Genomic DNA, 27690 nt, shown 5'->3' on the forward strand with positions numbered 1-27690 from the left:
ATAGCAGCAGCCATAAGTTTTTTTATTTCTGTTGACACTTCATCATCAAAGAAACTGAAACCGACCAGTATTTCTGAAAGATACCTTTGGTGGTTGTTAAATGCCCTTTTGGCTACCGTTGCAACTACTTTGTTTGGATACACAGACAGTGCATGTAACAAACCAAGGTCATTCCTTGGAGCTGCAGTTGGTGATGAGCTCAGGAACCAGTATCTCACATAAATGGCAGTAATGAACGGACAAACTTACTGCAGATGATGTCACAGTATGATATCCCGCGAGTCTTCTGTGACTCGCTGAACCCTGGCTGCTGTGGATTGTACTGGTTGTAGAACAGCCACATCTTGATGGAGTAAATGGCCCTTGCCATACAGCGAGCCCGATGGATAGCTCCAGGACATTTGAAATGTACTCCACGTGGAGGAATGCCTCCAAGAAAATTATGGTGAGTTCCAATAGCTCACGGTAATCATCTCTCGGTTGCTAGGCCGCACTGGGACTTAAAATCAGCCCTGGCATTTAAACCACACAGGCCCACCCCTATTCCAGATAACATTACAGTATTTTTTGCAAAAGTCATTGTTATACAATGTCCCGTGAGATACAAATGTATTATGTGCTACTTGACTCTCTATTTGTAGCATAGGGCTTACCAGTATCAGCAAATGGTATGTACAAGACCAGCAAGTGAAATTTGGGAACTTTTGGTGCCCCCCTCTATAGACGAGTAGTAAACAAACTATGTGCCGCCGCATAGTGTCGGCGCCAATAAGGGCGTGACCACATTGTGCTGAGGTGTGGTCAACATGGGGCATTGATACATATATTGTAATAAAGTTACCACTGTACCTATCTATGCTTCTGTGCTGCTGACACCCATCAGGGTGGGAACTTCCTGTAGAGTGAGCAGGAAAGCTCTTTGTCTCACAAGATTACCAAATCTTGTGTTACTTAGAGCTCTTCAGCTTGCTCTGCAGGCTGTGTCCCTTCCCCTAACCAGAGATGGATTAAGGCTCGGGTGGCCAAGGGTATTAAAGACAGCAGGGGCCCTATTACATAACATAGTTATCATTTTAGACAAATACACAGGCAATGCTGTGTGCACTACTGTTAGATGCACACAGCTCTGCCTGCACACGCAGTACGTGGTGAAGTGGGACATACCTCCCAACTGTTCTTGTAGTCGGACCAAATCCTGCCTAAGCGAAACAGCCACCCAAATTCAGGGCTGTCCCATCAGATTCTGGACAGTTGGCAGACTGTCCTGCTTTCTCCTACCTGTCTTGGTCACTTTCATTACTTGTAGCAGCTGGTATCTTTAGCTCAGTTCCTTCTTGTCTTTATCCTATGATGTTGGATGCTCTATTTAGAAATAAATGGGTACATGAGATTTAGAAAACTCACGCCTGCTTAAAATACTGCGGCCACACACACACACACACACACGCCTGCTTAAAATACTATATTAACATAGCACTCACACACACTATATTAACATAGCATGCACACACTATATTAACATACACTTTCACTACCCGCCCCCCCAGCAACCATGTTCACTCACTCCACTCCCCCACAGCAGCCATGTCCACTCACTCAACCCCCCCACAGCAGCCATGTCCACTCACTCAACCCCCTCCACAGAAGCCATGTCCACTCACTCAGCCCAGCCAACAACCATGTCCCCTCACTCAGCCCCCCCTTTCCACTGCAGCCACGTCCACTCACTCAGCCCTCCTCCTACAGCAGCCATGTCCACTCACTCAGCCCCTCCCCTACAGCAGCCATGTCCACTCACTCAGCCCCCCCTACAGCAGTCATGTCCACTCACACAGCCCCCCCCTACAGCAGCCATGTCCACTCACTCAGCCCCCCTCCCCGATAACCATGTCCCCTCACTTAGCCCCCCCTTTCCACTGCAGCCACGTCCACTCACTCAGCCCTCCTCCTACAGCAGCCATGTCCACTCACTCAGCCCCCCCCTACAGCAGCCATGTCCACTCACTCAGCCCCCCTCCCCAATAACCATGTCTGCTCACTCAGCCCCCCCTTTCCATAGCAGCCATGTCCACTCACTCAGAGCCCCCCCAACAACCATGTCCCCTCACTCAGTCCCCCCTTTCCACAGCAGCCGTGTCCCCTCACTCAGCCCCCCTTTTCCACAGCAGCAATGTCCGCTCACTCAGCCCCCCTGTACACATGTTCACTTATTCCCCGCAGTGCAGTCATTTTTCCTTATTCTTCCTCCCCCTCCCCTCCTCTCCTCTATCCCCCGAAAGTAATTCAGATACTGAAAATAAAAAAAGTAAATCGAAAACACTTACCTCATCACCTTGCTGGCATTCACTCTGCGCCACTCTCCACAGCTGAACCGCACACGCATGACATCATGTCGCGCGGCAGCGCAAAATTAAAGCGACGAGACCAGAGAGCTGGAAGCTGGACCGGCCCACAGAGCCATCGGCCCTTCTGGCAAATGCCAGAAGTGCCAGATGGCCAGTCCGGCCCTGCTCGGTTGGAATTTCTCCAAATGAGCAACTGCAAACTTAATGTCATCTTCCTAGGGAGCAACCACAGCTGATGTCTTTTTATCTTCAATTGCTGTGCTGTATGAAGCTTGATCGATTCTAGGTCAAAGGTCTCGGAAGTGGACGAAAAGCTCCATGTTTGGAGATTTAGAGACATCATGGATACTGAAGACCTTTTTCAGCATTATTTCAGAGATGTGATGTGAACAATCCAAATTTAGTAGTGGTCGGCCAATCTCAGACTCCAGCAGCACACATACTCCACCTTTTACTCCAGTGTTAGATGCTGTGGTATCAAAACATAGCCCTTGGATGTTGACCCGCAATCCCCACTCATCTATGGTTTCCACCATTGCCTTTGCCATAGTTTTTGCGGTTCCATCCTGAAGTTTCGGAACTGAGAGCAGCTTTATTACATTCTGTCCTGAAACCAGAATAGGGAGCCTGTCAACCCGTTTTCGGGGAAACGCGGAAATAACAATGAATATCTCCCATATTATCACTCATTGACATGACTGCAGTGCATTAGGTTATTAAGGTTCACTTCTATTTGTTCCTGCAATTATACAGTATTAATAGTAATATTTATAATGCATATCCTTAGCATAAATTGTGTATTGGCAAAGTCACTACGTCTGATATTGTGGAAAATCCTATAACATCAAACTTTGACCATCTTGTGCAAGTTGAAAATATACACTAAATAAAAAAACATTAATGATTCAATGTCAGCATACCAAGTGGAACCGAATGATGGGTTGGTTAAGTATGAAACATAAAATAAAATTGGCCATTGGAGATGGAATCACCCTAATAAAAAGGCATAGGTAATGTTTAACCTTTATTCAAAGAGTTTTCATATATTCTGCAGAGATTTGCATTGTGAAGACTGATAACAACAGTTGAGTTGTAATCGATGTGAGTCAACGATAAGATGGAAATTAGGAAGAGCAGTTGGAGGAGAACAGAGGTTTGTTTTGTGCCATTGTTAACCACTAATCTCTAACAATACGTGACCACATAACTTTGTTAGCAGGGATGGTCAAACAGACTGCAGTGCAGAGATTTAATTGATTTTACAACTGCTGTTGCAATAATGTGGAATGAAACTGAACTGGAACAATACAAATCTATGGTAAAGTACAGATTGTCAAAGCTGTGCAGAGAGGCCAGGTCTAAACTGAACCAAGATACAATTCACTCATCTGCAGTGCAGCAATAAGGGAAAAGAGGTCAAATGAAACGTAACATCATAGAGCTTAGACCATGCTAACTGCAGAATGACAACGGCATGAACCAACTTGTCAATAGAACCCGACAAGGATCAAGAACTTTAAGGTACACAGGGGGTTATATAAAACGACTTCACCTGTACAGGAGACACAGGCATCGGTGAGTAACTAGCAGGGGGCAGCTGGCAAATTTTAACCTGGGGTGCTAGACTCCAGCTCAGCAGCCTATTAGGAACATTTTAAAGGTAAAAGAATGTAGGTAGCCCAGTGACCCAGCCCAAAGTAGTCCACTATGGGATCAGCCCGGGGGGCAGATGCCCCCCTGACCTCCAGCCCAGCCAGGCCCTGGTAACTAGAGGGAGACATTTACAGTATGACAACTGGTGCAATAGAAACACAGAGTCGTCGTTATCAAACCAACCAAACAGATTCTAAGTTTTCATTTTCTAGTGCAGTTTACAAACTGAAAGGTAACGATTGGTTGATTGCGCCAGACCCCTTGGTTTTCAGAGATGTCTGTATATATACAGCAGGGGATTCATATTCTATTTTTTAAGGTTTGTAGAGATATTGTATGTCGTATGGTTTCCATTGAAAGTCCATCACCTTGTCTGTTGGACTCTGCACTATGACACCTAAGCGCCAACCAGTGAACCATCATCCCACGTCCTAAGCAGCAGGGATGACTGGCTGATCATATTGATGACTGTAAGACATTATGATGATACATTCTTTGCTAAGCCTTCTGCACAGTTTGTGGGGATCCTCTGAGCTGGTGGCTTGTATCAGACTAGAATTCTCTCAAAGCTGAACCATTTGAAGATAAAAGTGGCTCAGTGGTTAGCAGTTCTGCCTTACAGCACTGGGGTCATGAGTTCAATTCCCGACCATGGCCTTATCTGTGTGGAGTTTGTATGTTCTCCCCGTGTTTGCGTGGGTTAATTGGCTGCTAACAAATTTACTCTAGTCTGTGTCTGTCTGTGTGTGTGTGTATCTGTGTGTTAAGGAATTTAGACTGTAAGCCCCAATGGGGCAGGGACTGATGTGAATGAGTTCTCTGTTCAGCGCTGCGGAATTAGTATAAATAAATGATAATAATAATAATAATAATAACCCTTCCTAAACTTGTAAAACCACCTTCACCTGGGAGCCCCACAGTTAGCCAGTAACTCTCTTATGGTGCAGTTTTGTTCTTTCTATTCTCCAGCTCTGTACAGAGAATATTTGTCACTTATATTAGTCCCCACTCCATTGGAGCTTACAGTCTAAATTCTCTAACACACACATACTAGTGTTAATTTTGTGAGCAGACAATTAACCTACTAATTTGTTTTTGGAGTGTGGGAGGAAACCAGAGCACCCGGAGGAAATCCACGCAACACGGGGGAAACATGCAAACTCCACACAGATTATGATTATTATAAACTTTCTATTAATACTTTACACATTTTACTGTTTTCTGATGTTTGTGACTTTTATGTTTATGTTAATTTGTGTTCTGAAGTTTGTTATTGCTAACATATATGATAAGAATGCAGAGTGATTTTCAGGGAGATTATACAACATTACAAGCAGAACTGTATTTAGAACTTATGCTGCTCTAGGCACATATTATTGATTATTGCCTTTTGATAGGTTGATCCCTAGATTCATATATTTAGTACTCTTAATAAGATCTCGCTATAGACATGAAAACAGTAAACGTAACCAGTACATGGGTTCTGAGCAGATGATGGATGATAAAAATTGGAGGTGACAATGGATCAGCAGTTAAAATAATACTTTACTATAAATCTATACACAACCAGCCTAAGATATACTAAAACAACTGATTAAAATTCAATTGATAAATCAAATACAATAGATTAAATAAACAATCCCAACGTGCAATGTAGGAATTATATTATATTATAATAAATTACATTCAATTAAAAGGTGCTAGAGCACAATTCCGCCATAAGCCAGAAGCTAATGTTCCACTGTCTGCAATCTATAGACAAAAACCAATAGCTGGTCAGATGGAAGGGTACTCGTCCAAAGAAAGGAAATAATTCACCATATTTGGCCACAATAGTTCATCTGCCCAAGCAGTGCCATAAGTAGACATTTTAGTGCCCTGGGTGAGACGGGGCACCGACACCCCCCATCTATGTGGGAGTGACATTTGCCAAGTGGGTGTGGCCACCATAATGTGGGGGTGTGGCTAGCACTTTACTATATATATATATATATATATATATATATATGTATATATATAACACAAACACACACACACACACACACAGAGCTCTCTCTCTCACTCTCTCACTCTTTCTCTCTCTCTGATGCATTTGGCTAAACATGGTTAATGGTATTTGTTTCTAGACGTTATTTCAGTGATTTACAACGTATATTAAGGGATAGGCTTACTATGTGAATTGATTGCTTTTAAAGTGTAACAATATAGCTTGGTAGCTGGCATAGCAATGTCCTAGGGGAGCTGGCTCAACGCTGGTCACATAGGGAACGTGTGTGCTTTAATATGTTGGTCACGGGTACATAGTCGTGTAGGGACAGATGTCATCACAGGAACAAGAAGGATTTAATAACAATTGTGTTTAATGGCTCAATTAACTTTTATAAGAGCTGTTGCAAGCGCATATGTGCATGTACCTCAAGAATGTACAGTTTACATGAGCTACCAACCTTCCTTTTATATTGCTTTCTACACAGTTCTGGAGTGGGTGGACCAGCCCCCCTGAAAACCAATCCAGGCTGACCACCTCATGTGTCCAGGATGGTCAGCATGTACATGTTACATTTATTCTAGTGGTGTACATTCACCCTGCCCACATTTGGCCAGAAGCCATGGCACTTCCTTCCAGGGTTTAGTAACACCACCTCCAAAAATTTACCTCCAGGAAGCCTGGAGACAGATCCCAGGGATGCAGCGTTTGGATCCAGGGTTCACTGAGTTCCGCTGGGGTACTTACCTTCTTCGGAGACCCAGAAGACAACCTTTCCATTGCAGCTGAGAACTTCCTGTCAGTGGAAGACATATGCGTTCCACTGACAGGAAGTGGAACGCGATGCAGATGCGAAATCGATCAGGCAAGAAGGGGGGGGGGTGAAAGGTGATGGGAATAGACAGTAGAAAGTGGAAAGGAACTGGGAAAGTAAAAGGCTGAAGGCTGGTAGCGAGCGGCTGCTGCGCCCCCTTGGGCTTGCGCCCTGGGCGACGGCACCACCCGCACCTGCCTAGTTACGGCTCTGTGCCCAAGTACGGTACTGTCGTTTAGTAGATACAAACTACTTGTCGTTAGTTAGTGGACCACCTATATGTACTCTACATAAACAATGTACCTTTATAGTCTTACTTGCATACACATGTTCTGTGCTTGCTAGTGGTACGCATATGTGTAGTTTTAAAAGCAAAGGCTATGCCGTGTCAATCATAACTATCAGTCAGCACTTACACCTGCCCTGTAGTTGTAGCTTCTCTTTAAGATTAGGTACATTGTGACCTTTACTTTTAAAATTGATATTTCCTTTTCATCTTCTCTATGGAAGTCTCCACACTTGTACAATTATGCATTCGGGCCTCATTTACAGTTGAGAGTAAATCCAACTAAAATGGGGAATTTTAAACTTTTGCAAAACCATGTTGCACTGACGGGGGGATTTTGAATGTTTGGACAGATTTAGATTTGTCCTATCTCAATTCTGAATCACAGTTTTAAAATAAAGCTGCCCAATATTTCTGTGCTACATGCAAAAGCAGGCAGTATTTTTCCTGCATGCAAAAAATGTGCACTTCCTTTACCGGTTTGTCCAGTTACAAATTTACACCCTTTAGCTGGATTTTGTCCTCGATGTAAATGGGACCTTTCATGTTGAATTTAATTTTTATGGAACATTCCTTATCCATCTTGAAAGGCACATACATATTCCTTACTCTAGTTAATAGTAATTTTTAGATGAAAGGAATTCATATTTATATATTGGATAAATAGTAGTAGTGTCTGTCTTTTATATTTCCAGACAAATAGCACATCATCAGTATTTCTTTTCAATCAGAACTGTGCCAAGCCAAAATCCCTTAAAAAATGTTGACATGTCTTGGTACAAATCTGGCGCCCATTGCAGTTCCAAGTATCTAGAAGACGAAGGTATGCTGAAATAAGAAATATTTATGATTAATGATTAAATTAATTGAATCAATAACAAAAATCAATATAATTTGATGGAAAGGGTTTTTTCAAGGTAAAATCTACTGGATTTACCTCCTAAATGGTAATCAGTTACTGCACAGGATGATGAAATAACACAGAATATAATTATTTTAATAAGAATATTATAACATTTTAAATTAACATGTGAAATCAGAACCATTTGTGGTTTTAAATCCCATTTGCCAAGTTTTTAAGAAATTTTTTGCGTTATCTTCTGATATAGTCATTGATTTTCCTATAGGCAGAGCTTGTTAATGCAATGCTTGCATTCCAAGATTATGTTCACGTTCATTCCGGTAGCCATACAGAAGTATCAGATATCTGTATTAATATTTTAGTATGATTCGGTATTTTAAAATTAAGTGCAAAACTGTAAATTGTAAACTTGTGAGCGGGTCCCTCTTATCTCTTTGTTAATACCCAGTTTTGTTTTATTACCATGTTTGTTCGACATTTTAAAGCACTGCTGGCGTTAAATAAATAACCGCTTATAAATTATAATGGGAACTTCAATAACTTTATTCAAAAGATTTTCAAGTTTAATACAAATATATGTAATTTGTGGACATCATTTTGTACAGTGTTTTAATTAATGGAGCCATGTCCTATTCACACAAGAACACTTTGCCATTCATTAGGAAAGCAATTGTCTGCAAATAAAAGTTGAATACACCTCTTAGAGCCTCTTCCCATCACACAGTCCCTTAAATCTCACTTCTCCCTGTCACAGTGGGACTGTTCGCTCACTCCTGCTCAGACTAATATCCTCAGTCAGAGAATATATGCGTGTTTGTATAACACTATAAGTGCACAAAGTGCTTTACACAAGTTATAACAAATCCAAATTAGCATAAGGTGTTCACCGAAATACATTTGAATAGAGTAGTTGCTGAGAAACGATGGTGTAGCAAGTTAATGGTTTCTGGTCAGAAGAGCTTACAATCTGTTAATATGTTTACTTTAACTCTTTAAAGTAAGAGTTACAGCTTTGTCTAGGTATGGCATTGGAAAAGTCTGAAGTTAAAGTGATAGCCTTTATAGGTTAATGGGGAAGATTTAAGCAAAACACACACACATGCAAATCTATTCATTCCCCACACAGCACATTTTCAAACTGGCAGACGAGGCCAACATTTCTTTATTATAAAGATTCCAAGCATGCACAGTAGTAACAAATGTTTGTGGAATGCAGATTTTTAACTCTATACATATATCCAACATTTTCAGAGACTATGAGACAAATTTGGAAGGCTGTACAAGTGACTTTATAAACCAGGGTTTCCCAAACCCAGTCCTCGGGGCTCCCCAACAGTGCAGGTTTTCCATATCTCCTTGCTGGAGCACAGGTGTATTCATTACTGACTGACACATTGTAACAGATCCACAGGTGGTCCTAATTATGTCACATGTGATCCGGAAAACCTGCACTGTCGAGGACTGGGTTTGGGAAGCCCTGTTATAAAAAATTCTAGTGATCGTATTGGATTGTTATTGATCTTTTGTTGCCCGCACACTAATCAATATGCAGGCAATTAGATAAAAAAAATGTCTGTATGATCGGATCCATGCTAATATTAGATTGCATGCTTTTGAGGTTATATATCATCAGAAGAGACCTAATTATATTAACTGTCTACTACTATGTACAATTAGTTTGTTACAACTTTATTTATGCTTAAATAAAACCACTTGATATAGTAATGTTTTCAAATAACTGGCTATCTTAAAATCTTGTAAAATAAAGTAAAAATAAAATGTTTAACAAAGTCATTTTTATTGATAGTCCAAATGTCTTAAATTCTTATTCTTATAACTAAGAATATTGGCATCAAAAAAGTAGAAAAAAACCTAAGAAAATGGAGAGTGCAGCTTCTGATTCTCCAATTTACCCCCCTCCGGAACTTAGAAAACTGTTTGGATTAGGAGGTAAGGCAGCTGTAGATAGGTCCCAAAATCTGAAGGAAGTCTCACCCACACAACAACACCTTTAAAGATAGGAAATTTAGATGTGGTGGTGTGGAAAATGTAAGTAAATGGAATGTGATAGTTGTACAATGAAGGCAGTAGGAGTAGTGGCGGTATAACATACCCCGTATACACCCCACTCCCACCACTGTGGCCGAGCCCAGTGCTATCACCAATGGCGCTATGATAAAGAAAAACCAGTCAGAGCGCAAGTGGCTGAGCTTTATAAAATTTTAAAGGAATGGCTGCAGCCTGAGGAGAATTCGCCTTCTCGGATTATTGAAGTTCTGGCGATAGATCACTGCATCCGGGGGCTGAACCGCGATTTGCAAAGGTGGGTTCTGCAATCAGACCCACAAACTTATGAAGAGCTTACCACCGTGGTAGAAAGGTTTTGTGCGCTACAGCAAATGACTAAAGAACCTGCATTTGTGCCAAAGTCGCTGCCACGCCAAAAGCCAGGTTTGACAATCCTTGCTACAGGGCCCAATGGCAAAACTGCTACGGACAGAGGGCCAGGTGCAAAGCTGTCTAATCTGAAGTGTTTTGAATGTGGTGAGCCAGGCCACTTTAAGGCAGAGTGTCCTAAACTACAGGAACCCATGGACTGTTCCGTGGCACATATTGGGCCTGCATTTCCAAGCTGTTTTACCATGAGTCCCACATCAGGAAGTCCTTGTTTGTTCCGGGTGACTGTGCTAATCAATCAAAACCTTGTTCTGGCCTTGGTTGACTCGGGGAGTGAACTCTCATTGGTTTCCAGCTCTGCCTTACCCGAAACCATAACTTCTCGGTTGCCTAAGGTGAAGGTTCTTTGCGTACATGGCACGACAGAGGAGTATGAAAGAACAATACTACCAGTCACACTCAAAGACAAAACTGTTATGGTGGTACCTGCCATAGCACCTAAACTCCCATATCCACTTATTTTGGGGTGAGACTTCCCACTGTTTAATGATGTCCTCGGTGAGCGGATCCGGCCGGACATGCCGGCAACTGATGCAACGGTCAGTAGCCCGGTCTTAAAGGAACCGCCCGCAATACCAATCTTGTTTCCTCTGCAGGACTTTGCTCGAGACCAACTTAATGATGCCACTTTGGAACGTTGCCTTTAAAAGTGTGACTGAGGTAAATGGGGTAGCGAAAGCCATATTTTATTGTTAAAAATAATTTCCTGTATAGAGCTGCTAATCTACAGGGGGGAAAAGTAGAACAATTAATGGTTCCTCAGGTCCATGTACCCCTAGTGTTAAAAGCAGCACACACACATGTCTGTGGGGGACACCTAGGGGAGGATAAAACACGGGAACGAGTTCTGCTTAGGTTTTACTGGCCCGGTGTACTCATGGCAGTGAAAAAGTATTGCCAGTCCTGTCCCATTTGTCAGAGAACCTGTCCCAAACCCATGCACAGGGCACCTCTCATTCCTATACCAATAGTACAAGTTCCCTTTGAACGGATAGCCATGGACCTTGTGAGGCCACTGGAAAAATCCGCACGTGGGCACCAATATATACTAGTGGTGCTTGACTATGCAACCAGGTATCCAGAGGCAATTCCCCTACGAAACATAAAGTCCAGCACCATAGCTAGAGAACTTGTATTGATGTTTACACGCTTGGGAATACCCAAAGAAATTCTCACAGATCAGGGTACTCCATTCATGTCTAAACTGATGAAGGACATGTGCCAGTTGCTAGGGGTTACGGCGCTTCACACCTCTGTATACCATCCACAAACAGATGGCTTGGTGGAACGCTTTAACCGCACATTAAAGCACATGCTCAGGAAAGCAGTGGCTCAAGAGAAAAAAGATTGGGACACTCTTATTCCCTATTTGATGTTTGCCATCTGTGAGGTACCTCAAGCTTCAACAGGGTTTAGTCCCTTTGAGTTATTGTTTGGGAGACAGGCCAGGGGTATCCTGGATATATTAAAAGAAGGGTGGGAGCAGCAAGGTCCCAGGGAGCCAAATCTGGTACAATTTGTGTCACAAATGTATGAGAGGCTAGGAAAGATAGGGCCCATTGTGCAGCAACATGTAAAAGTGGTTCAGGAACGACAGAGGAAAAGTTATGATAAAAGTGCTGTTGTTCGATCTTTCAAGCCTGGGGACAAGGTCCTAATCCTGGTTTCCACCCAGGAAAGCAAACTTTTCGCCCATTGGCAGGGTCCATATGAAATTCTAGAGGCTGTCTGTCCTTTCAATTACAGAGTCCGCCAGTTAGGTAGGAGAAGGGAGGAGCAAATATATCATGTTAACCTCCTTAAACCTTGGCATGATGAGGAAACCTCTCCTCAGGTAGTGAGTACTGCCATTGAAAAGTCTGAAGTGCCCATAGAGCCAGCCTTGTCCATTCAGCAGAGACAACAGACTGAAGAAATGATTCGCCGGAACAGGGATGTCTTCTCTTCCATTCCTGGGCGCACTACCTTAATCGAACACGACATTGTCACTGCGCCAGGAGTCATTGTAAAGCATAAGCCGTATCGTATTCCAGAAGCCAGACGGGTGGACGTGAGAAAGGAGGTCAAGAAGGTGCTCCAGTTAGATGTGATTGAAGAGTCTACTAGTGAGTGGAATAGTCCCATTGTGCTTGTCTCGAAACCCAATGGGACAATTAGGTTCTGCAATGACTTTAGGCGCCTAAACAGTATGTCGCAGTTTGATGCCTATCCAATGCCACGTGTGGATGAACTAGTGGAAAATCTTGCTGTTAGCAATTATTTGACAACCCTTGATCTAACAAAGGGTTATTGGCAAGTTCCCCTGACTTCCACGGCCAAGCCAAAGACTGCATTTTCCACCCCTGATGGTCTCTATCAATATAAAGTCCTACCCTTTGGATTGCATGGGGCACCTGCCACCTTCCAAAGGGCCATGAATAAATTGCTACGACCTCACACAGCTTATGCAGCCGCTTACCTGGACGATGTAGTGATTTATACCCCAGACTGGGGATCACATTTAGCCAAAGTTGAGGCGGTCTTAGCTTCATTAAGGTCAGCAGGGTTAACAGCTAACCCAGAGAAATGTGCCATAGCCATGAGAGAAGCCAAATATTTGGGGTACGTTGTTGGTCGAGGGCATGTCAAACCCCAGCTAGACAAAGTGGAGGCCGTCAAAAATTGGGCAAGACCAGAAAAAAAGTCACAGTTAAGAACCTTTTTAGGCCTAGTAGGTTACTACAGGCGGTTTGTAAGCCACTTCGCCACTAGAGCTGCTCCACTAACGGACATGTTAAAAAAAAGTTGTCCAGATAGATTAACCTGGTCTGACTCTGCAGAAACTGCCTGGTCTGAGCTTCGGTTAGCTCTTTGTTCCTCCCCAGTTCTACAAGCACCGGATTTTACCCGGAGGTTCTTCCTCCAAACTGATGCTTCTGGTGTTGGCTTAGGTGCAGTCCTGTCACAGGAGAAGAATGGAGTAGAAAATCCTGTCCTGTACTTAAGTCGTAAGTTGCTTCCAAGGGAACAAAAATATGCCACTGTGGAGAAAGAATGTCTCGCCATAAAATGGGCTCCAGAAGCTCTGCGCTATTATCTCCTAGGCAGAGAGTTCACCTTAATAACAGACCATGCACCATTGAGATGGATGCAGAGCAACCGGGAGGTAAATGCCAAGGTAACCCGCTGGTTCTTGGCACTGTAACCTTTCAAGTTCTCAGTAGAACATAGACCTGGGATTCTACACAAAAATGCAGATGCGTTGTCACGAAAATATGCGCTCCTCGCGAAGTCCGCGTCCCCCTACTTGGAGACGCTAGGGGGAGGGATATGTAACAAAAGGAGGCATTTAGCTGGCAATATGCAGAGAAAGCAGGAAAGTAGAGTAAAACGATGTGGTGGTGGTGTGGAAAATGTAAGTAAATGGAATGTGATAGTTGTACAATGAAGGCAGTAGGAGTAGTGGCGGTATAACATACCCCGTATACACCCCACTCCCACCACTGTGTATATATATATATATATATAATATGCAAGTGACTGTAATTAGTAGTAGTGGCGGTATGGCATTCCCCGTATAACCCCCTCTTATACCGCTATATATATATATATATATATATATATATATATATATATATATATATATTGTAACAAAAGGAGGCATTTAGCTGGCAATATGCAGAGAAAGCAGGGAAGTAGAGTAAAACATTTGTGCAGTAATGCACCTAGATTGAATGTAAAGATCTATGTATGAAAAGCAATAGTTTAAGTTTGGTTTAACTTACATGACTTGAAATCCTTCCTCTTAGCAAACAGACAGGGTGTGTCTGTTAGTGCAAACAGAGCCAGTGATGGGTGTTTCCTTTTAAAGAGAAGGTGGGTGTGTCACCTGTCCATCAAGCTAAGGCTGGGGGAGGAGTATCAGGTATAAAAGCTTTTTTATATCATTTGTGCACTGAAACCAATGCTGGGGAAGCTGGCTGGTCTGGAGAGAGACTGTATATGTCTAGCTAGCGTTTAGGGTCTTCATATTTGCTGTGAAATCTGTACGGTGTCAAAACATTTACCATCCTGACAATAAAATGACATAAAAAGGTAGAAGTTGTTCGCGTGTGCTTCAGCAGTAGTGGGCTCTTGCCACAATATATATATAATGTAAGTGAATGGTGTGTGATAGTTGTACAATGAAGGCAGTAGGTGTAGTGGCGGTACGACATATCCCCGTATAGCCCCCACTTCTACCACTGTATATATATATATATATATAGTGATATAATGTAAGTGAATGGAGTGTGATAGTTGTACAATAAAGGCAGTGGAGTAGTGGCGGTACGACATACCCTGTATACCCCCACTTCTACCAATGTGTATATATATATATATAATGTAAGTGAATGGAGTGTGATAGTTGTACAATGAAGGCAGTGGAGTATTGGCGGTACGACATACCCCATATACACCCACTTCTACCAATGTGTATAAATATATAATGTAAGTGAATGGAGTGTGATAGTTGTACAATGAAGGCAGTAGGTGTAGTGGCGGTACGACATATCCCCGTATAGCCCCCACTTCTACCACTGTATATATATATATATATATATATATATATATATATATATATATAGTGATATAATGTAAGTGAATGGAGTGTGATAGTTGTACAATGAAGGCAGTGGAGTAGTGGCGGTGCAACATACCCTGTATACCCCCACTTCTACCAATGTGTATATATATATATATAATGTAAGTGAATGGAGTGTGATAGTTGTACAATGAAGGCAGTGGAGTAGTGGCGGTACGACATATCCCATATACACCCACTTCTACCAATGTATATATATATATATATAATGTAAGTGAATGGAGTGTGATAGTTGTACAATGAAGACAGTGGGAGTAGTGGCGGTACGACATACCCCTGTTTACACCCCAACTTTCATCAATGGAACTGGAACTTTTATAAATGTCCCACATTATCTTTAGGACTCCTAAACTGACCACATACATGGAGACTTTGTAAGTCAATTTGGTCACTTTAGATCAGTGAGTGGCAGCCTGAAACATTTCTGGGGCCGCATGGTGCGGCCCTCTAACCTTCAAAGGGGCCGCACATTACACCAATCTGTAATAACATATCAGCAGGCATTTTAAACAAGTGCTACACGTTATATTAAAAGATCGGACAATAAAGCAGGAGAAGCTGGGGGCCGCAGGTGAAGGCTCAGAGGGCCGCGTACGGCCCTAGGGCCACCCATCGCATATCACTGCTTCAGAGCGTGCATCTGCTGATTGTTATTATTGTTTATTTATACAGCACCAGTTATATTAAACATCAATGTACAGAGAATATGTCACTCACATCAGTCCCTGCTTCATTGCAGCTTACAATCTAAATTCCCCATCACACAACACACAAACTAGGGTCCATTTTTGCCAGAAGCCAATTAAACTACCAGTATGTTTTTGGACTGAGGGAGGTAACTGCACAAACACGAAGAGAACATACAAACTTCACACAAACAGTGCCTTGGTTGGAATCTAACCCATGACTGTCAGGCAGCAATGCTAACCACTGTGCTATCAGACAGCAATGCTTACCACTGTGCCACCATTAATACTCATGTACCTGACGTTTGTGTCACCTCTCACGCAGTTGTTGTAGGGCTGCAGAGTTATTAATTATAGGTAAGTAGCAGAGTATTTGTGTTTTAGTAATTCCCTACACAGTTTATTTATTCTGTGTATTTCTTATTTTGGCATTAAAACACTTGGGACTAGATATACTAAACTGCAGGTTTAGAAAAGTGGAGAGGTTGCCTATAGCAACCAATCAGATTCTAGCTTTCATTTATTTAGTGCATTTTACAAAATGACAGCTAGAATCTGATTGGTTGCTGCAGGCAACATCTCCACTTTTTCAAACCCGCAGTTTAGTAAATATACCCCTTGCTGTCCAATAACTATTTTATTGCTGCCAGTACAATTATTTGCCAATTTAATCAACCAGTGTTTGAACAAAAGTGCTCAGGTGTAATGTATTTTTGTTGCTGCAATTCCAACATGAAGTCTATTGTTAGTAAAAGGTAATGCATCTCTCCCTAGAAATGCATGAACTTATTACCTGTTAGCCCTTAAATTCCTACCTCTGAATTATATACTATCTATTTCTTAGACATATGCATTTTTTTTCCGATGTCCTGACATGATTGATCTGATTTGTACTTCCTTATTACTGATCTGCTTAATGAATGGCTCTATGCTTACTGGTGTGTGCCCTCCCTACAATCCATCTTGGATTAGGTCTCTAACCACAAGCGTCTGACATGATACTTTTTAAAGTTATCATTATTAATTCCTGAGGTCAGCGTAAAAAGAACATACAGTCTACTGAGGAATCATGTGATCTGCAAATCAAATCAGACATCCAGTTGAACATTCTTCCAGCCTGAAATCATTTCCGAAGTCTTTTTTTTTCATGAATTTGCTACATCATGTGAACAATCTATAAAGGGTCTTTGCAAGGCAAAAAAGGAGTATAGGTTTCACTGCCAAGATCCAATGCGTTTCCATGGAGAAACAGTCATTGTCTAATTAAAACAATGTGTAACGTTTTCTATGCTCCCAAACTGTGTCTGAGAATTTGGTTTTAAAAGTCAGTATATTACAGTGAATTCCTTGAATGTAGTATTGTTTATGGGTACCCAGACCAAAGCATATAGTCTATGATTTTATTCAACAGTTGCTCAGATAGGTTTTCTGTAAAGGGTATCTTCAACTGATTATTGGGGGCAGAGGTGTAGGAACCGGGGGGCAGAGGGGGCAGTTGCCCCCCCATGATTTCTGTTGGGTGGGCAAAGAATGTGTTTTGCCCCCCTCCCCCCCCCCCCCCCATGAACTTCTACACAAAAGCCCTCATGCGACTTTCTGAAGTCATGGGGGTATATGTATCAAGCTGAGAGTTTTCGGACAGGATTGAAAAGTGGAGATGTTGCCTGTAGCAACCAATCAGATTGTAGCTTTCATTTTGTAGAATGTACTAAATAAATGATAGCTAGAATCTAATTGGTTTTTGAAACCCGCCGGAAGACTCTCAGCTTGATACATTTCTAAACATGTGCAACTTTTTTAAATTATAGATTGTCTTAGTACAACTACCAAATGTTCTTTAATATAGATTGCCTTAGTATAGATTTAATACAGATTGATTGATTTGCTTATTTAAAAAAAAATCTAAAAACATTTAATAAATAACCTGTTTTGATGATGTACTATTCATTTTTCTTTTACCCTGAATTTCGTGCAGTGCGTCCAGTAACAAACATGAGATATAGCAATTTAAATTTATAGCACATACCATAATCAGCGAGGCAGTGACTATAGATTTAAAAATACTCCCAATCAAATGAGATTATGGGGTCAACAAAATCTGAATATAAACTAGGTTATAGACTAAGAAAAATGTAAATTTTTAAGATGAACAATTGAATTTATCTATCTTTCTAATAGCTATGTAATAATCGGTAGTTAATATTTATTTAATAATGTATAAATACATTTTTATAGTAAACTAAACAATGAAACTGGGGTTGGCCAACCCCTGAAACACTGACAAAATTGAGCATAGGAATTGGAGTTGTTATATATCTACAGTCACTGTTACAACTGTCGTAAGATGAGATACCAAACACGAGAAAAAGGGGCTCCAAGCCATATAGTAGTCCTTGTATTTTTGCACCCCCCATGTAAATATTTGTTCCTGCTCCTCTGGGTGGGGGTTATTCTAATGTTTGTTGTGTTTTCTGAGGGTCATGAGTTCGTTTCCCGACCAAGACCTTATCTGTGAGGAGTTTGTATGTTCTCCCCATGTTTGCGTGGGTTTCCTCTGGACGCTCCAGGTTTCCCCCCAAAAATCCAAAAACATACTGGTAGGTTAATTGGCTGCTATTAAATTGACCGTAGTCTGTCTGTGTGTGTGTGTAAGGGAATTAGACTGTAAGCTCTGCTGGGGAAGGGACAGATGTGAGTTCTCTGTACAGCGCTGCGGAATTAGCGGCGCTATATAAATTAATAAATTATGAATGATGATGATGAATTTGAAATCGATATCAGTAATGAGAGACATAAACCAATCGGGTGGACAGGTAGTTCAGAATACATGATCACAAAGGAAACAATGTACAGCAATTGTAAACTTTATTTTGTGCCCAAACACAAGACTAAACATGTATATTTTTCATATATATACCTTGCTGTGCTGTGAATGAATGAATAAACATATTGCCAAAAACAAGAAAAATATACATAATATTTCTCTTCGGTTCTTGTTCAGCAACTAACACGGGGAGTATCCTGATATTGTACACAACAATATGGAAGAGAGTAACCTAGAAACCAACAAAGCTTTTCCCAACACTGGAAGGAAAGGTGGTTTTGGAATAAAATATAGAAAAACAAGTTGGAGACACATTTCATTGACACATTACATACAGGACCTGAGCGCCCTCTGATTAAGCAGATAAGAATACAAAATCTGTTACAGCGATTTAACTTATACAGACTGGAAATTATAATAGAACAGTGTCAAGGTCATTTAAAATGTTGGCAATCTAATGTTTATTTTATACTATTTTTTTTTTTTTGCTTTTTAGTATTTTTAGTGTTTTTAGTACTTTTTAGTATTTTTTTGTTTGTTTTTAGTATAATTTCTCTGCCATGTATCATGTATAATTAGTTGATATGCACACTTCTTACATGAAGAAATACCCTGGGTGATAAGCATTGTTATGAAGCCTAGTAGAGGATTATGTAAGCCTGTTTGCAAAATTCAATTGAATTCAATTAATTGCAAATTAAATGTTAGTCTGCGCCTTAAAATAAATAGCACTTGTCAAGTAAAAAAGAATATGATTTTCTAAACTGGCAAGGCTGCCTCCTAATTATCATGTTGATTGGAGCAGATGGGGTGGCATGTGGGTATCTACATAAAACATGACAGCTTGTTAGAATAACAGATCTGTTCTGGAGTTGCTGGGAGGAAGCATAACGCTTGTCTTGAAGAGAATGGTCTAGAGGACGGTGAGAATAAGAAGACTGCAGCAGACGTATAAACACATTGCATAAGGACACCGGGACAGCCTGCAAGATAGGCAATTACAATTGTGTCAACACAGATCTTATTGTGAGATAGGTCCGGCTAAATAGATCATTACTGATAATAAGGCAGTCATGTCCTAGACAAGTGAGGTCGATTAGTATTGTGGTTTCATCTTATCTGTAGACAGAAGAATTTGTAGGTTAATTTGGGTCTGGTTTTATTACTTCTAAAGCTGTTCAAAGTTATAAAATGGTAAAGGGTGCAAAACTATTGGACCCAACTAGTCTGACTAAACTGCTCTGAACTTTTTCCTAATTGAAATCATCCCAAAGATTCCAGTTGTCTGAAATGAAAACTGGGTATAACATCCACAATTGTACGCAAAAAGTTTAGGGAAATACTAGAAACAGATATTTGGGGAAAAATTGTGCGCTTGTTTAGGAAACATATTTTATATATATACACAACGGTAGTTTGTAAAAAAAAAAGTTTATTTAAACAATACACTGGAATGTTCTTTTCAAAGTCTAAGGGGTATATTTATTAAACTGCGGGTTTGAAAAAGTGGAGATGTTGCCTATAGCAACCAATCAGATTCTAGTTATCATGTATTTAGTGCATTCTACAAAATAGCAGCTATAATCTGATTGGTTGCTATAGGCAGCATCTCCACTTCTCAATAAAATTAATTATAAATGGACTAAATATCTCGGTCAACGATGGAACAAGTCGTTCCAATCCTGCAGTGGGTATGCACTCAGGACCGACAGTGTCCATAGATCTCTATGGAGTGTGCAGAGTCATGATCTTTTCAGCTGATGATTATGACAGATGAAGAGCACAGATCTGAAGGTAAATCGTATAAAAGTTGTTCAGTGTGTACACATGAATCAGCATGCTGATCGGGACTTTCAGTCGTTGGCAAAATCATTAACGATATCGCATGGGGAGAAATTTTCTGTAGTGTGTACCCAGCCTAAGGCTTGTGATCCATATGTTAGGCACAAGCACAAGTTTGATATTTGACAATAACGGGTAATGTGCTAGTAACGTGTTGGGGGAAGGAGGGGTGGGAGGTGTCACGATCTGCCTACAGCTTATGCATTACATGCTGCTTTGCATGGCAGCTCCTGCCTTTTTGTCCTTATTATTGTATTTGTATTGGCAGTACCTCCATTCACCAGAGGTGCTGCTATTGTGCCTTATTGTGTGCATTAGGGGTTAACCTTCATGTTCACCAATTATCCCATGCACCTGGGTGTGGTTTTCCATTTATATACCTGTCACTCCCAGCACACATTGCTGGTTATTGTTGTCCCATCCTGTGATGTCATATCCTTGTTGCAACCTGTGGATTCTTCCTCCTGCCTTGCTCTTCTGGTTCATGCCTGCTTGGAATCTGTTTATACCTCCTGCTTCCCTGCATTAGCTGTTTACCTGCTGGTTTCTGAACATTTGTATTATTTCCTGCATCAGCTTGCACCTGGTATTTACTACTGCTCTCGATTACCTGCTATTTATACTTTTCTGCAAATAAACAGAGTGTTTTCACCATATTCGTGACTCCTAGCTGTACTCCTGTTTGTAACCGTGACAGGAGGTTAGAGATGAGTAAAATTACCAAAACTGTTCCATGGATTACACACCTCATTCCAACTGTGGTTGAAGACCTTTGCACATTTCTCTGGCGGAATTTGTTTCCGCTTTGGAATCCTCCATATCATTGTTGTCCTGAATCTGTGTGTCCCTAACTTACCGTTAGATGATTCTATTGATGACATTAGCACATCAATGTCATAATAAATTTGACATCCAACCAGAGAGTCATGAACGTGGATCAGCCTAGTGGATGTTCTAGGGAACTGGAGACAATAATGTATGAATACTGGGCATACCGGATCAGCCAGACCGTTCAAAAGCAGCAGTTAATTACAGTACTTCCTCTACACCAGCATCAGTGTTTAATAATCATTTATGTACTTGTCTTCTTTAATTCTCTGTATATCTTTTTTTAATCACTGACAGGTAAAACAGTGAGCGGAACTTCTACAGAAACATATTATCTGTCTACAACAAGGTAAATATTTTCCTTGCGCTTGACATTCCCATTGTTTGAAGAGTAACAAATTTGCTTTCCATTGATGTATCTAATTATGTAGGTAAATCTCTTTCTTGCAGTGATCTTACCGCTGCATGTGATTCTTTGAAATTGACATAAACAAATATTTAACAAATATACAGTAGTTTGTGTAATATGCCCTCGGTATAAATATTAGCTTGACATTTTTTCCCCCTTTTTTGTGATGTTTCTATTACTGCGAGGGTACAAAATATTGCTCGAACTCATGGGAAGGGCTAGTCGGATGGGATCTCCTTGCAGAATGCTAGCTAACCCCTTCATAAGAAGAAGATTTCTGGGTGGGCAGGACCAGGTCTATAACGAGTCATCCTGAGACGGCTGTCTTGGGCAGCAGATTTTAAGGGGCTGTTCATTTTAAAAAAGTATTTTTTTTTTTTACCTCAAATGGCTAAATTAGGGATTTTGTGTCATACCTCTAAAAGGGGAATACTGGTTGGGGCGGCTAAGCATGATTTTTACATTGTTGAACCACTTCAGTAAGGATGAGTGGAAAAAGCACTTAGAAGTAAATGGGTTAAAGGACAAAGAATCCCAGCAGGACACATCCCAATATTTATTAATATACTTGTAGGTCAGGGAAATCGACAGCAATGGGGGTTACCTAGACGAAGGTCACATGACACATACCTCCCAATGTGTCTGTCCTCACCAACAGGGCAGGGGGCCTGGCTACGACAAAATGGGGGCATGTCATATCGTGATGGCTGCATGGCCACACCCCAGAGGGCTGTAAACTGCTAGGCTGCCCATTACATACCTTCCTTCCCCCAATATTCCTACCCGCAAGACTAGTATCGGGCCTTTTTGTGAGATATGTTCCACTGATGCTGGATAACCCAATTAACACGTTTGTTTTATTCCTAGGAATTTACAAGTACATTCTCTTTATCTGATTTCATGAATGCGTTGTATTTTTTTTTTTTCAAACATCCAGGATTCTATGTCAACGCCTAACTGTACGTCGCCTATCAAGTTGGGAGGGTGCTTATTAACTTCATTGGCAATGTATTTCCTTTTAGGTGTCATTAGTTTTAAATATTTTATTGATTTTTTTTAAACCATTTAGACAACTCTATACGTGTGAATTTAACCACATTACTATTTTTCTTTTTATTAAAAAAATATAATCTTAGAGAAAACTAAGAAAATCCCAATAGTTACAGGCAGAAAATCTTGTAATGGAGTTTTCAGCTTCATAAAGTTCTAAAGTTCTGGTATGATCTGCATCCGTCTGGGGGTGGTGATGTCCTTGCTCCATCTTAAGGGCGCGATACTGTAGTACACTTTTTACGGTGGCTTAGTGTGATGAATCCATAGATCTGGCTTTGTTTGAGCATTCTGTTCACAGAAGAGATAGAAAAATCACAGAGCACTTCCTGTTTATGGCCCTGGAGACTCATAAAACACTCAGCACCAAATAGGTCTGTACTGCAAATGCTCCTACTGATGTCATTTCATAGTTCATGAATAGCCTAGTCCAGTGGTTCCCAAACTGTGTGTCACGGCTACCTCGGGTGCCGCGGCGATCTCACAGGGGTGCCGCGGGCAGGGCTGGTGGTAAGCAAAGCAGGGGACTACTTGGTAATTATTTTGGCTTAGGGGTGCCTTGAAAAAATTATAGAGACCCTAAGGGTGCCTCGAACTGAGAAAGTTTGGGATCCACTGGTCTAGTCCTTTCTTCTCCACAGCCCCAAGTACTGCCCCCCCCTCAAATTCCCCCCCCTTCACCCTGGACCCACTGCCAAAACCAGGTCCGTGTGAAGCTGCGGAGGAGGGGTCAGCGTGAGGACCAATTGGAAGACGCAATGGCAGAGATTAAGGAAAACACATCACCCACATTTGTAATAAATCCCGATTTAATATTTATTGTAATTCCTCACTACATTGTACAATTCTATGCAATTTTACTTAAGCATAAATTAAGTCTACCATGGACAAGACATTGTTTTTTGTTTTGTTTTCTTGAAACATTTTTTATTTATTTTTTTAAACGTCATTTCTGTTCGATTTTTCATCTCAGTAAGGGGCATTTAGTTAATTACCACTGAGGTAGAATAATGACCATTTGTTTCACAAAGGGAAAACATGTTTCACTAATGAGTTACAGTGATTAGCTGAAAAGCTTGGTCTCATTATTAACCCTTTAGAGCATGGTTTTGCGGTCAAAGGAGGACATCAATAGTGGGATGATGCTGATAGATCAATGGGAGTTTTCCTCAACGGACATGTTAGTGATTAAGGCCAATGAAAGCCACACCAGTTAGACCCTCTTAGTCTCTCCAAAAAGAAAGATGATTAACACATGGTGCAAAGAGTCCACTGTGAAATCTATACTCTAACTTGGCAGTATTGTATACTAGTATACACAATATTTTACATTTCTTTTTAAGTCCCTATTAAAGTAAACGTAAAGATCAGTGGTCAGGGAACAGGGGTATATTAACCCAAATGGGGTAAAAATGAAATTCCTGGGGGTAATGCTGCCGATTCACATGCTGTCAGTTGCATTGTAGACCCCTTTAAATGTGAAATTGCTGTTGTACCAGAAGAGCCTAAAGGGTTGGCAGAGGCACTTCTTGAGCTTTGATGCAATAATGAAGCACGTATTACATTTGAAAACAAAGCAGATCTGTCATATTTTTGGATGTCAACAGCTGCAAAGGCATTCAAAATTGCACATGAGGAGGCAGTCAAAAAGTTGCTGCCTTTTGCAACAACCTACCTTTGCGAACAAGGATTTTCCACCCTAACGAACATGAAAACAAAGCAGAGAAATTGATTGGACGCTGAAGACTGTATCCATATTGCTCTGACATCAAAATGCCCCAATATTGATGCTCTTGTATCAAAACTGAGCAACATCATTTCTCCAAAACCTGAAGTTTTGAAGATGATGCTTTCAAAGAAATTTTGAATAGATTCAATAAAATTTTGAATTCCAATGATTAATAAAATATGATTTCCTTCCTTTCAAATCAAGGGGGTAAAGTTGGCCTATCTAAATATATTTGGGGGTAAAAGGTAAAATAGTTCCCTGACCCCTGGTATAGATAAAAGTTACAACTATAGTAAGTTTCTTCAATTATCACAGTGGCATACTTGCAAGCATAGTCCACCAGTAAATCTGATATAGTTTTCCACCTTTAGACCTTTTTTAATGCATGGGTTTCTAAAGGCCCCCCAGTCTGCAGTATTAAGGATATGAGAACATTGCTACTCAGAGGAAATGTTAAAGCTGGAAGAAGAGGAAGATCTGGGAATTCAAAATCATAACAACGTTTAACACATTAAGACAAGGTTTAAATCTTGTGTCAGGGTTCGTGACCCACCAGGAAGCGTAGACATACCTCTTTGAAGTAAGTGACTGATGCCAGACTCTTCACCGATCCCATCTACTGAGCAGTCGCTATCTTTGATGACTTTCCATCTGCACCAACTCAAGTTGCACTCGGCTTAACTCACTCAGCTCATGTAGCTTTTGATATAATTTAAAGGTCATGTACTAATCGCAGTGCATTTTGTTTTGTTCGTCCAGCACATACAGAGGTACACCTTTTAGGGAACTATCCCTGTACAAACGCTGTAGGCGGTCTCTTGGGAATCCCTACCAGACCGACTGCTTTGGTGTCCGAGGGGCCCAGGCTTTTTTTACATTGGTGATTGTGTGCCTACAAATTTGGTTTCCCGCATAATGTGTGCCTGGATGGAGCATTAAAATTACAGGGAGACTTCCAACTATCAACACCTCCAGAGCGCCTGTAAAGTTGGAAGAAGAGAGAGGTATTTTTTTTATTTTTTTTCTATACAAGCCAGTCTTATTTGATTTATTTGATTGAACCCAAAGATACATACCCTATTAGATGTTTGGTGTTTATATTGGGTCATTATAAAACATGTGTCTGTGTTTTGCTTTTTTTTTGTTTGTTATTTTTTAATTTGTTTTTAACTGGATCATGTCTTTAATGTAAAGATTTTAACTTTAATGCATGCATGTTGGCTTTGAATTTGTTCTAGAATTGATTGATTGCCTGGATAGCTGCCTGAACTCCTAAAATTCTACACCTAAATTAGGCGAAGAAACCAGGCGCTGACTAGTAATAAACTTCACCTTAAATATTATAGATGAAAAACAATATAAACACCAATTATTATACTTAGAAAGGATCACAATTGCTGCCTCTTGATAGGAGTTGTTGTGTACCAACTTCAAATGTATCAGAGAAAGACAAACAGAGCAAAAAAAGCGCAAATGTATCCTATCTAAGATAAAAAATACCACCGTAAAATTTTAGTATCATGTAATAAATTTATTTAAATCACAAATAAAAAATATGCATTTATAATAAAACACTAGTAAAACCTACTCCATAAAACCATTAATCCGGACTGGTTCTAATATTGTTTTGTATAGAAATAACCTATAGTGCACATATAGGGATGAAAAGTCTCATTGGAAATGATTCTGGATTTTTGGTAATAGGATCAAAGGTCCATTCCACAGTCTGAGATACAATTGTATTAAGTATAATCCACGTATCGGTTGTAAAATATATATCACAGTCTCATGTGGATCACAATTACTTTTTAATCACAATCATACAGCCGTACGTGTTACAAATGAGAGATATGTATCATTATCATTATTGGTATCATTATCATTATTGGTGCAGCTGACTCATGAAGTCCGGCCAGCGGGTTTGGACTCCGTCTGCTAGAGCTACATAATGAGTCTATTTTTCGTAATTAAAGACTTATTCTCTCTCCACTGTAGTGATCTTACCCACATCAGACTCTGTAAAGAGGATTGGAAATAGTGGAATCTAACTGAGAATTGGGATCTTTTGTTCAATCAATCAATCCAAAAAATATTATCAAACTCAGATCCTCTGATCATGGTTCACAGGAGTATCAACTGACGCATTTCTCCACTATTAGTATGTGGTTTTCTCAGAGGTAGTTGTTCATATTGTCAGCCTTCCTTTTAAACTCACTTTAGCCATTCATACTCCGTTGGTTAGTCACAATACATGTGTTAATCATCTACACAATAATTAGCACGTTAACCCTTATTACTACTACGGTGGTATTTGAAAAAATCATCTCTATAAAGGGAAACTTAAAACGGTATAACTCATAAACTTTGATCGAATCATAATCTTTTGATTTTAATTCCACTCTTATACAATTTTAAAAACCCGAAAAGAACAATATTCGTTAATCTCCAGAATTAAATGACATTTAAAAATGACTCTATGTAGGGTCTATAACTATAATAATCCTTTGGCTAATGCAGAATTTGAGTTCTGTTCTTCAAAATTATATTTCTCTTCAAAAGCATTTTATATTAAATAAATAAACACATAAAAATATTATCAATCAAAAGATTAACTAATATTAAATTACATAGAATTTGAACTCACAACCTTCCGTATCGCACCTGGATATTCTCTGCACCTTGTTAAAGTTTGCACAGGCATCAATGACCAAGTTAATGTTTTGTTCCATACCTCATTAAGTAAATGGTATAGTAAACCACGACTGATCAATTGACATAAAGCTCCATTTTATCCAATATTCTAGTTAGGGCAGTTTTAATAGATGGGCATTTGGACAAAAATGACAAAGAAGCCACCAGTATATCTTCACGTTAGAAGAACACAGGGAAATTTGCTGTTTCAAATAAGTTGATTAACCAAGATGATCGTAACATCTTGTGGGTCAAATAAAAAAAGTACCTCGTATTGTCTTAATTCTACACCACACTCCTTTTCACATTAGCTAAGGCACTAAAGCTGAATTAAACCAAGCTTTAACCTCATCATCATCTATTTATTTATATAGCGCCACTAATTACGCAGCGCTGTACAAAAAACTCACTCACATCAGTCCCTGCCCCATTGGAGCTTACAATCTAAATCCCCTAAGATACACACACAGACAGACTAAGGGCAATTTAATAGCAGCAAATTAACATATTAGTATGCATTTGGATTGTGGGAGGAAAGCGGAACACCCGGAGGAAACCCACGCAAACACGGGGAGAACATACAAACTCCTCACAGAGAACATA

The sequence above is a fragment of the Mixophyes fleayi genome, chromosome 3 (assembly GCF_038048845.1).
Source record: "Mixophyes fleayi isolate aMixFle1 chromosome 3, aMixFle1.hap1, whole genome shotgun sequence".
NCBI classification, from domain to species: Eukaryota; Metazoa; Chordata; class Amphibia; order Anura; family Limnodynastidae; genus Mixophyes; species Mixophyes fleayi.